This window comes from Cnephaeus nilssonii (genome assembly GCF_951640355.1).
Source record: "Cnephaeus nilssonii genome assembly, chromosome: 19".
Taxonomy (NCBI): domain Eukaryota; kingdom Metazoa; phylum Chordata; class Mammalia; order Chiroptera; family Vespertilionidae; genus Cnephaeus; species Cnephaeus nilssonii.
Genome location: NC_137090.1, coordinates 8477310 through 8489332, shown reverse-complemented (window position 1 = coordinate 8489332; position 12023 = coordinate 8477310).

Below are 12023 nucleotides of genomic sequence, written 5' to 3'. Positions count from 1 at the left end.
GCCCTAAACACTGGGAGATGGGCAGGTGTGCAAGTGAAACACTGAATCGAGGTTAGGAACAGCCAGCATCTTCCTTCAAAGCAGCAATTGCCCAGTTGGTAAAAACAGGTCTCAAGTTGAGGTCTATCCTGTCTGAGGGTTTGGGTTATGGGGAGAGATCAGAACCTCTTCAAGCAGCCAAGGGAACCTGGCCCACCTGCTACTTCCTGCTAATTCCTCCTCCGCAGACCCAGTGATTCTAGGGAGATTCCCCCCCCCCCCCCCTTCTCCACTTGTTCACAAGCAGCTCCTGGGGTAGCATTGATGGATGCTTGGGTACATGACAGCCGCCAAAGAGGTAGAGAAAAGGAGTGTGGGCACCAGGAAGAAAATAGCTGGGTAGTAAGGAAGTGAGTAAGCTGAGAGGACTGTGAGGTTGACTGAAGGGGTGGTGGCCTTACCACTGATCCCAGTAGACTTTGACTCCCAGTAAAAGATGGGCCCCCTAAAATGACTCACTAGAATGGCTGGGGCTTTAGCTTTGTTCCCAAGCCCCTAAGGAAAGTGGGAGAGAGAAGGCCGTGATCTCTTCCTTGTCCTGCCCTGGCCCCTTCTTTGTCCTGCCCTGGCCCCTTTGTCCTGCCCTGGCCCTTTGGCCCAGAGCTGGGAAGCTGCAGCAGAGCGTGGGAGGGCCTGGGAGGAGCAAGGACAAACAAGGAAAGAGGCTTTTCAGGAAAACTTGGTTGAGAACTCAGCCTCCACCTCCTCTCCCTCCTCCCCTTGGGCTCCGGAGGGAAAGCTGGAAGGTGAGCTGCCATGCCTGGCCCTGCATGCTCTCTGTGCCTCCTTTCTGACTCTCCTTCAGAGCCAGGGCCACGGCCCAAGGACCTGCCAGGGCTGTACTCAAAGTCAGAGCCCTTGGCATGACCTCGAGCTCTCTACCAGCCCCAGTACCACCACCAGCACACTCCCTTTAGTTGCCCTGGATCCTCCCCAAGGCCCACAGCTCTGTTTGCTGCTCTGGCGATCTGGCCCACCCTCTGTTCTACTTCGCTGGTGTTTATCCCTGTTGGAGGGGGGGCGGTCCAGGGGTCAAGGCTCCCTCCCTGACTTTGCAACAAGTGAGAGGGAAGAGGAAGCAGAGGCAGCTCGAGCTGAAATTCAGTCAGCCTAACACTTGGCAAGAAGCTGGGTTGTTTTGCAATCTGTGTGAGGTATGAAGGTGGAGGCTGGGAGGGAGGAGGCATAAGATGGGGATTACCTCTGCTCCCTCCTTCCTCTGCACTTCTTAGAGGGCTCTCCTTTTCTCCCTGACAAAGAAGTACCTTTGGGATCTTCCTTCTACCATTGTAGAGGATACAGAATAATGACAGGCAGGACTTGCCCTTGGCTCCAGAAGCTTCTAATCTATTCACCTGGTTCCTCTCTCTGCCAACAGCTGCTGGGATAAGGACAGAAACTAGGGGACCCAGAGCCACCAAAAGGATGGAGAAAAGGCTTGGTTGTATGGCTTTGGGGTACCTGGGGTAGAATCTACCTTTGGCCTCTCTTTGACCTCAATCTTGACCTTCAATAACAGGTGCATCTCAACACAGCCTCCCACCCCTCCTGCTAGCTAGACATTCCAGTTCACTTCTACACACACACATACACACACCATTCCTCCCATAACCAAATTCAGCCCAAGAAGGAACTGGACCCTTAATAGACACTACTCAGATTGGAACCGTGGGAAAACGATACATGTCCAAGACTTGGCACAGCCCTGGCTCCAGGTTGCACACACTTCTACTCAGATTCCTCAGAGTCCAGGATTCTGGGGACTGACCTCACCATTTAGGGACAGGGTTGTACCCTGTGCCTGTGTGCTTCCAAATATGTCTTTTTAATTCTCCTGTATTTCTTTGGACTGGGAGGATGCAAAGATAGAGAAGGCAGTGGACTGAGAGCTTTTCAGTTCTGGCCAGAGTGTGTGTGTTAGTGTGAATGGTGTGAGTGTGTGTGGATGTGTGTGTTTAATCCAAGAACTATTCTCCTTGTCAGTAGGTTGTTCCAGGTAACAGGGCAACGCCCTGTGCGAATCCTGGGTGGCCTAAATCTTGGGCCAACGTTGACAGACTGACTGAGGGTGGGTCCTTGCTGCAAACCAGGTCAAGCTTCAGTAGGTGCCTTCCCTTCCCCCTCCTTTCTCACCAAGCAAACCATTGCCCGGGGGGAAAACCTGCCCGCCCAGGTGATGCAAAGCTGGGACAACCTGGGATGTCCCAGAATCAGGGACCCAGCCTTCCTAGATCCTTTTCTGGTTCTCTAAAAGGCCAGCTAGCTTGCCCTAACCTTCCCAGAGCCTTGATGTCTTGGGAAGGGTCAAAGTCTGAGCTAATTTGTTATTTGGGAGAGATGGGAGACAGAGAGGGTGAGGCAAAGTCTACTGGGTCCCATGGATGTGCTTTGCCTCAAATTCTATCTCTACCTCACTACTCCTTTTTTCAAGGAAAGGAAATAATAAATATGTATTAAGTACCAACTGTATGTCAGGTACTGTGCTATTACCTTGGTTAATATCCAAAACAACCCTATGCTATAGGTCTCATTCTTATTTTAGAGATGGGGAATCAGAGACTTAAGGATATTAATTAACTTGCCCAGAATGCTCCAGAGACTGGGCAATTTGTCTGGAAGTGTATTTGCATAGCATTTTACTTAAGATTAAGAAGGTGTCACATCATGTGGCTGGGTGGCTCAGTTGGTTAGAGCAGTGGTCGGCAAACTGCGGCTCGCGAGCCACATGCGGCTCTTTGGCTCCTTGAGTGTGGCTCTTTCACAAAATACCACGTGTGAGCGCGCACGTACAGTGCGATTGAAACTTCGTGGCCCATGTGCAGAAGTCGGTTTTCGGTTCTCAAAAGAAATTTCAATCGTTGTACTGTTGATATTTGGCTCTATTGACTAATGAGTTTGCCGACCACTGGGTTAGAGCGTCATCCTGATACACCAAGGTTGCAGGTTCGATCTCCAGTCAGGGCACATACAAGAAGCAACTAAGTAGAACAACAAATTGATGTTCAGTTTCCCTCTCTCCCCCCCCCCCCCGCTCCCTCCCTAAAATCAATCCGCTCCCTCCCTAAAATCAATTCTAAAAAAAAAAAAGGATGTCGCATCAAAGGATGGCAGAGTTGATGGAGATTATTGGAGGGGCTAACACTCTCCCAGCTATCTTTTGGAACTACCCCTATCAACAGCACAAAGAAAATGGCAAATGCTGGGAATTCCACCCCAGGCACGAGGATGAAACTCCTTCCACCAGCAAGACTGCCCTTCCCGAAGAGAATGATTACTTCTGGTGGAATGTCTGAGCAGAGGCTCATCCTGGTATTTTCTGCGAAATGATGGTGCTTGGAAGTGAGGTGTGTCTCCAAGAAGAGAAGCCTGGAGCAATCTGTGCTCCTGCCCTCACAGTACCTCAGCTTCCCAGAAGCTCTGTTTTAATTCCAGCCACATTTCTTCTTCCCTAAACTCCTCCCTCTCTCCCTCCTGCCTTCTCCTGGGCTGGTGGTAAAGGAAGAAGGTGGCCAGCATAGGAGGCAACAAACAAACGTTCACGTAGACTGCTATAGAGGTAACTGGAGCAGGCGTCTGAACTCTTCCTCTCCCAGACTTTGGGATCTGGTGATGAGGGGAGAGGGGCAGGTAGGTCCAGGCCCTTTAAAGAGCCATGGTGCCGCCCTAGCCGGTTTGGCTCAGTGGATATACCGTCGGCCTGGTTCGATTCTGGTCAAGGGCATGTACCTTGGTTGTGGGCACATTCCCAGTAGGAGGTGTGCAGGAGGCAGCTGATTGATGTTTCTCATCGATGTTTCTAACTCTATTCCTCTCTCTTCCTCTCTGTAAAAAATCAATAAAATATATATTTTTAAAAAGAGAGCCATGGTGCCTCCTTACAAGGTATGTATTAAGAATGGATTGATTCAGTGAGAGTGTTGAAAGCCACCAAGGACACACAGAGGTTGTGTAACAAGCCCTAAGGAAACAACATCCCACTTCCCCATTCACCTGCCTGAGAGACGTGTACCTCTCTAAATACCCCTTCAGAAGCCACCTACCATCCTGGATGGTTCTTCAGCAAATCATTTGGGGAACCTGAAGGAGGGTCCCCCTCTCAGAGCCCAGGATCCTACCTACGTCACAGGATCCAGGAGGTGGCATGGACTGTCCTTGGCAGTGGCAGGCTAATCAACCCCCAGATTGCCCTCTTTCTGGCATGGGTTCCTCCTCCTGGTTGGGGGACAAGGGCACCCATTACATGCTATGCCAGGGCCATCCTCTCCAGCCTTTGCTATGCTGCTACTGTTGGTGTCATCTTCCAGGTCCCTGCACCTGCCATTGGCTGTCCTTGAGCCTCTGTAGGACTGAGATGCAGGAGAATGTGTGTGGGGAGCGTGCAGGGGTGTGGGGGGAGGGGGGAAGGCGTCTGTGTGCCTGCCTTCTTTCCCATTCCTTACCCCGAGATGAGATCTGTCTCAAACCCTCTCCTTATCCAGCATCTCTCCCCAGTCCCTTGGCCTCTGCAGCTCTTCATGCAGCTGCCTGGGGAGGCCGGAGGCTCATGACAGTCCTCGTGAGCAGGATGGACCTTGGAGGAGCCATGGCCTGGGCAGGCGTGTGTAGCTTCTGGGAGGCTTACATAAACACTGGCTGGGATGGGAAGGGAAGGGGGGGGGGGGTGCAATGGGCTGCCCAGGAAATAAAGCAACCCCAGCCCCGCCAGCTCAGCCTGCAATGGAAAGAAGGAACAAGGCTAATTTTCCCTCCTCTCATCCCTCTCCCCCCTGGTCTGCAGCTGTTAGTTGGGCTGGAAAGACTGCAGTATCATGGGGGAGAGGGGCGGGGGGAAGGAGAGAGAGAGACCAATTTGGGATCCCTCCCCCTCTTCTAAATTGGGGGGGAGGAAGGGGAGAAGCAATTTGCCAAAGAGATTTTCAATGCCACAGGAAGGAGCTTTGTCTCATTAGAATGCGCATTTGCACCCTGGAAAAAAAATCTGTGCTGGTTGCAAAAATTCAGACGTGTGTAGGGGCCCAGCGGAGATTTAAAAAAAAGAAAAAAGCGCTAGCTCTGCAATGCAGGATCTGCGAAGTTTTGGTGCCACGAGGAAATGTGGGTCGTGCTCATTTTATGTGCTTGTTCCTGCTAACCTACTGTCCGCCTGACTCCAGCAGTCTCTCACCCCAGTCAGAGGCACTGCTGCTCCGAACCAGGGTCCTGGGCGGGGGGCTGAAGCCGAGGGCAGGAAGGGGGAGCCAGGGGTTAATGTGCTGAGAGGATTCCAGGGGGCTGGGAGGGCCGGACGGGTGGGAGGGGACACTTGCCTGAGGGATGGAGGCTGAACTTGCCGTTTGCACCCGTGTTTGTTCTCCAGCTGGACCCGGGTTAGTGCGAAGTTCTTCCAGATCCCCTCCCCCCACCCCCCACCCTGCTCCCAGCTCCTCCCTATCCCCAGTTGGCCGAAGGACTTTCTCCTTCCTGTCCACTGACTGCAGAGACCCACCCTACAGAAAGAGCCCGCATTTCATTCCTTCATCCCCTGACCCCCCCGGGTCCCTGAACTCTCCGTGTTCTAGTCCGGAATGGACACTTGCTGCATCTCTGTGGGGTGTCCTCCTTCCTACAAAGGGGGGACCAGGCAGCCTTATTTGGGGAGCTCGGGCTGCAGGGAAACCAGGTCTTGCCTCTGGGCTGACAGGAGCACATCAGCTCGAGGGCTGGCCTGGGCCAGTCTGTGCTCTTGGCTTGGGGCGGCCCTTTGTCCATTTGGGACCGAGGGCTCTGGCTTGTGTCAAGGCCAAGGGGCTGCCTGGGAAGAGGCTATGCCTGGAAAAGCCATGTTTCTTTCCCGCGTGTTTGCTCCCCTGGTGGCTCCAGAGGCACCAAAGGAGACGGCGGCAGGAGAGGAGCAGGAGGGCACCCAGTGCCCTTCACTCCTTCCCCATCTTCCTCCTGCTCCCCGGCCAGCAGAGGACAGGGCCCGGTGTGTTTGTGCTGGCCGGAGGCTCACGCGGGCTGCCGGGGTCACATGGGCTGGGCATGTGCAGCCTGCTCCATTTCTACCACAACAACTCGCTCATAAACAGCCGGGCTGCTGCTGGCGGTGGCGGTGGAGACATGTGCAAGCGAGGGGGTGGGGCACGTGGCCCTGCCCGAGCCAAGGGAAGGCGCTCGCTCAGCACCGCCCCGCCCCGCCCCGCCCGCCCCGCGCTGGGGCTGCCTCGCCACAGGAAATTCCTGGTGCTCCCTTGCTGCAGCAAAACATGTTTTTGGGAAGTGACTTTCAATAAGGAGGGAGTCAATGGGCTATTAAAAAAGAGATAGAACGGGTCATTAGTCGGAGAGCGACTTCTGCTCGCGCTTGTCCTTTCTTAGATCCCTGGACTGGTTGGGGTGGAGGGCTGAGCAGGAGGCAGGTGTTGCTAAGTCTTACCTGTTTCTTCCTTCTAAACCGATATAAAAGCGGAACCAGCAAGGTCTCCATGGTGAGGAACAGAGTTCCCTAAGATGGTGGCCCCAGGACTAGTAGCAGGGTCAGCAGCAATTGAGAACCTATTAGAAATGTAAATTGTCAGACCCCCTTGAATCAGACACAGCAGTAGAGCCCAGCAATCTGAGTTTTAAATATATATATATATATATTTATTGATTTCAGAGAGGAAGGGAGAGTGGGAGAGAGATAGAAACATTAATGATGAGAGAGAATCATTGATCAGATGCCTCCTGCCTGTCCCCCACTGGGGATCAAGCCCACAACCCAGGCATGTGCGCTAACCATGTGCCCTAACCGGGAATGGAACCATGACCTTCTGGTTCATAGGTCTGCGCTCAACCACTGAGCCACGCTGCCAGGTCCAGCAATCTGAGTTTTAAGAAGTCCTCCAGGTAGTGGGTTTGATTCCCAGTGAGGGCACACACCCAGGTTTGCAGGTTGGGGTTTGATCCCCGGTACTGGAGGCAACCAATCAATGTTCCTCTCTCAGGTTTCCATCTCCCTTCCTCTCTCTAAAATAAATTTTAAAAAATAATAAAAAAAGTTTGGCCAGAGGGAATAACCAGATACAGTTAGAATCAGTGAAAAAAGCATTTATCGAGTGCCTACCTACCATGTGCAAGGATTCTGGAAAGGAGTAGTAGGAAGAGGAATAGCTGAGATCTGAAAGGGAAAGGGAAGGTATTGGGGCGGGGGGCGGGGGAGAAAATAAGGGGAAGAGAAGGCTAGGGTTGTAATTGTGAGTTGTACTTGTTTATCTTTTCTCCATCTTACCTACTTTTCTTCCTGCCCTGAGGATCCTGTTAGAGTAATGGATTGGGGTTCAAATGGTTTTGAGATTGGAGGTAGAAATTGGTCCCTTGTCTATTTTTGCTGGCATGGGGACCCCAAGCTAGTTGCAGCCATAGGTCCTTGCTTCCCATGCACAACTAAAAGGATATGAGCAACACACACACACACACACACACACACACACACACACACTCCCTGGGATCTCCGAGGCATGGCTGGGGAGAGCCAAGAATAGGAATGAGGTCCCAGAGGGTTGGAAGTACCCCACAAAATGAGTTTAACAGATAACAAGCAGGAAAAAGTCTTTCAATGGGGGAGGGTGGGGACAATCCTGGCCTTTTCCAGCTTCCTGAGACCCAGAAACTGTGACCAGCAGCAGCAGAGGGTCTCCAAGGCAAATCACAAAGGCTCCTGAGAAGGAGACCTGAGCCTGGACAGCTAAGTGACTGGAGAGTGCTGAATGGGGGATCCGAAGGGTTCCCTGACACAAGCAAACAGAACCAGGGTGGGCATGGGTGGCAGGGGGGGGGTTGGTGGGTTTAGGAGAGTGGAGGAAGCTAGGGATGGGAGCCTTGCTCAGCCCTCTCCTCAGGCCTTCCCTCCCCCCTCACATGAAGCCCCTCAGGAGCACAGCTCTCCTTACTGTCTGTCTCAAGTGTGACCCGTTGACTCCCGGCCTCTCCCTGCTCATTTTCTTGAGGAATAGACTTTCCTGTGATCCTCATAATGCCCTTTCTTATGCTTCTCTGCAATGTTTCCTCTCTGCCTGAGAGGCTCTGGGCTCAAGGAGCAGACATCCCTGCAGGCTCAGCTGCAGTGACCTACATTAGCTCTCCCCAGGCCCAGGGGACGGGGGCTGAGGTCTCAAGATAGGAACTGGGGAATCTGGCACAGGTCTGCAGATGATGACGTCAGAGAGGCAGGCTGCAAAAGTGTTATGGACCAGAAAGAGTTCGTCCACCTGGCGCCAGCAGAGCCAAACACTAAACATCAAGAATTGCAGTGGAGAAATATTAGCTATTTTATTGATGAATGGCACCACCCCAGAAGAATGGGGAGATAATGCTAAAAAAAAAAATGGCATGTAGGTTACAGATTACATAGGGCAAAGTCACAAGACTCATGGGTTAAGGGTTGTGCTGGACACTGATTGGTTGGAGGTAAGGTAAAGGTAATAAATCATTTCTTCAGGTCTTAAGGGCAGTTCTGAGGCCTTTTCCAGGGTCCTTTTGTCCAGTTTCATGGGAAAGTAGCCAGGGAATAGTTCCACCTTAGGGATCAGGAACTGAAACATAACTTAGGTCAAGATGTTATCTTTAGCTGCCAGAGGTCCAGACTATGTGGTCACTGGTCAGATCTGGACTACTGTTTGGTGCCTCGAGGAATGCTGATTTTCAGGGGAAAGGCCATGTCTGGGGCAGGGTGGGAGAAGAGAGAGGATTTATAGAATTGAAAACATGTAATAAGTCATAAGGACCCTCAGTTTGGAAAGTGGCATGAAGAAAGAGCAACTCAGGGGGCACCACCGAACTGAGTGTAGATGGTATCAGAAGACTCTCTAACCCCCTTGCATAGGTGCCGGAGGACTTTGACAGGCCTGGTCTCTATTCATTAGATTTGGGAGTGGTTTCTGCTGCTCCCCATTCCTGCTGAATCCACCCCCGTCTGCTGCAGCTGCTGGAAAGGTTTCCTTGGGCTTGATAGGAACCAGTGAATCAGATTTCAGCTGATTTATTTCATGGACATGGAGGCTGAGTAGAGGTGGTCAGATATGCAGAAACCCACTCCCAGGCTGTACTATATAGAGACACACGTCCTTCCTTAGATCCACAGATTCTGAAAAGGATCCGTAAGGAACACCATTACTAATTACCATTCATAAACCCCTGACTTCGGGACCCTGCCGGCGGAACCTTTCCTTCTAGCTACAGGCCTTCTGGAACAGGGAAGGCAGGTTCTGAAATAGGTGCTTTTTCCCTCTCTATGAACCCACCGTGTTTAGGATGCCCACTGCCTCCAGATTGTGGATGTTTTGCCCTGGCAAGGAAATCCTATTGTGGGGGCAGGAAATTAGGTGGTGGTGACAGAGAATAATAGATGAGCTGAGAGAGAGAGAGAGAGAGAGAGAGAGAGAGAGAGAGAGAGAGAATATGAGCCCGAGCTGGTGAGCAAGCAAGCTGTGCAAAGGGTGGCTCTCACTGTCCAAAGGGCTTTCCCTTAGCCAAGCTCCACCCCAAAGCCCAGGAAGTCCACAGCTTGGCACCCAGCCAGGGTGAGAGCATTCCTCAGGACTCTGACAGGCTGGGGGGATGGTGCTGGTGTTCCCACCGCGAGGATGGGGGAGGGGAAGGAAACGCGCAGGGGAGGAAATGGTCACAGAGAAGAGGGTGAGGGTAAGAGGTGGGAAGCTGGTTCTCTGCCACGAGTTCCTATTAGAGAGAAAGTGGAGGCCGAATGCTTCTCAGCGGCCACAAGAAGGGTCTGCAGTCTCAGAGCAGATGACCCCTAGGTCACCTCTCTGCTCAGGGTCATTACTGAGGTCTCACACTGTCCTCTGGACTCGCTCGCTCTCTCCCTCCCTCCCTCACCCTGGGGCTGTGGTTGAGCTCGGGAGCCCCCGAGTGGTGAATATGTGGAACTGCAGCTGGGCTGAGGGAGGAGCTCATAGGGTCTCCCTCTGTCTCTCCACCAGGCCCCCTCCCTTTCCTCCCCTGGGCCCAGGACTCTGGAAATAGCACCTGAGAATGGGAGCGCTGACAGAGGCTGAGTTGTAGGAAAGCAAGCGCCTTCCCTAGTCCTTCACGTTCTAGCTGGATTGCTTTGGGGCTGTTTCCCTGGAAAATAGGACACTATTTCCCTATTTGCCCCAGGACTCCTTCCATTTTCTTCCACCAATGCACCAGAAGTAGCGTGTTTATTGGCCACATTGAGGTCCCCTTCTTGCACCCCAAGTTTTGTAGTTCTTGGGCTGTTTGCTATTCATGACTTCTATGACTTGGGAGGGACAACTAGCCCAGGGATCGTTCTGATTTTAAATCCCTTCCTTCTCTGAGCACAGTCAGATGTACATACAACTCTTCCTCCCAGTCAGCCTCCAACCACATACCTCCCATCACCCCAGTTCCCGACCCAGTCTCTCAACCCCACATCTCCTGTGGGGAAAAGGAGTGGGGAGGAAAACAGCAAAGCCTAGGTCAGAATTTTTTCCCAGGGAAACCGGTTCCCTCTGTTTGGCTTCCCTTGACCTATTTTCTAGCTTTTCCTGGTTAGTTCCCTTGTTCTGTGCACCAAGCCTTCCCACTGGACTAATTTTTGCTGTCCTGCCCACTCCCCTTTCCTCCAACAGGATCGCCTGGGGTTCTTCCATCCAGAGCAACTGTTCTCAATGCTAAGAGGAGGCTCCCTTTTGGAAATAATTTGTCAGCTTCGGGAGTATGAGCCCATAGAGGGAGAACTACTTTGTGTTGTGGGGGGGTCGGGGGTGGGTGGGAAGGGAAGGTAGTGAAGGAGGCAAAAAGCAGAACACTCACCCCAGGAGAGGCTGTGTTCCCGCTATCCAGCCCCTAATTAAAAAACTCTGGGTTCTCAGACAGCTCTCTCTGCCAACATCCTGAAGAACTCTAGGGGAAATGGAGGTGGAGTAGAGGTAACCAACTTTGCAACTAGGGATTAACATTTTATCCAACTTGACCCCAGGTCATTTTCTTTTTTAAATTGACTTGAGAAAGATTGATTTGCTGTTCCATTTATTTATGTATTCATTGGTTGATTCATGTGCCTGACTGGGGATCAACTCCTCAACCTTGGTACATTGAGAGGATGCTCTAAATAAATGAGCTACCCAGCCAGGGACAAGAAGAAGGTGAGAAAGATCTTTGATGATCTCCCTTCTCTTGAATTTGCCTCATCTTTTGTGTGATCCTTAATGTTATTAACTAAGGAGCTACGTGGATATGAAATCATTTTAAGCAGAAACACCCATTTCCCCTATTGTACTCCAGCCCTCCATCAGATTTCCTCTCCTCTCCAGGCTGCTGCTCCACATTAACCCTGAAGGGGGCACTTTTGTTCAATCCTTAGTTGGTGCCAGCCAAAAGGGAGCCCCAGGAAGGAAACATAACAATTGGTCACGTGCTGGGGGGTGGGGTTCTCGCAGGGGTTGCTGGGACAGGGAAGGGAGGTCCACGTGGAGTAGGTGGAGCTCACTGAAAGTTTTGGCGGGGCTGGCAAAGGAAGAAAAACACCCAAACTTGAGTTGTGATTAAAAAAAAAAAAAAATCAGCAGGGAGGGTGTGTGCTGCCCTCGGAGAGGCCTAGCAGAAGGGAGAAGGGGAACGGCACAGGAGCATCTTGCTTGTGGATGCCTGGAATGCAGGGCAGGGTGTCTGGGAAAAAGAATTCTGGAGCAGGGGCCGAGCTTCGGAGCCGGAAACCTCTGTGGCTTCATGCTGGTTCCCCACCCCCCATCCTCCGGAGAAGGGAAAAGTGGCCTCTCCACCCATGGTCTCATTGTGGTGCCATGTGGGGCTGGGCTAATGCCAGCCGGGCAACCCGTGTTTACCTTTCCAAGAGACTCAGGAAGCCGCGCAGATGAATCCTCTCTCCCTGGGAAAAAGCCAAAACAAGCCTCCTTTTTTAAAAAATATTTTTTATTGATTTTAGAGAGGAAAGGACAGAGAGAGAAGCATCAGTGATGAGAGAGAAACATTGATGGGCT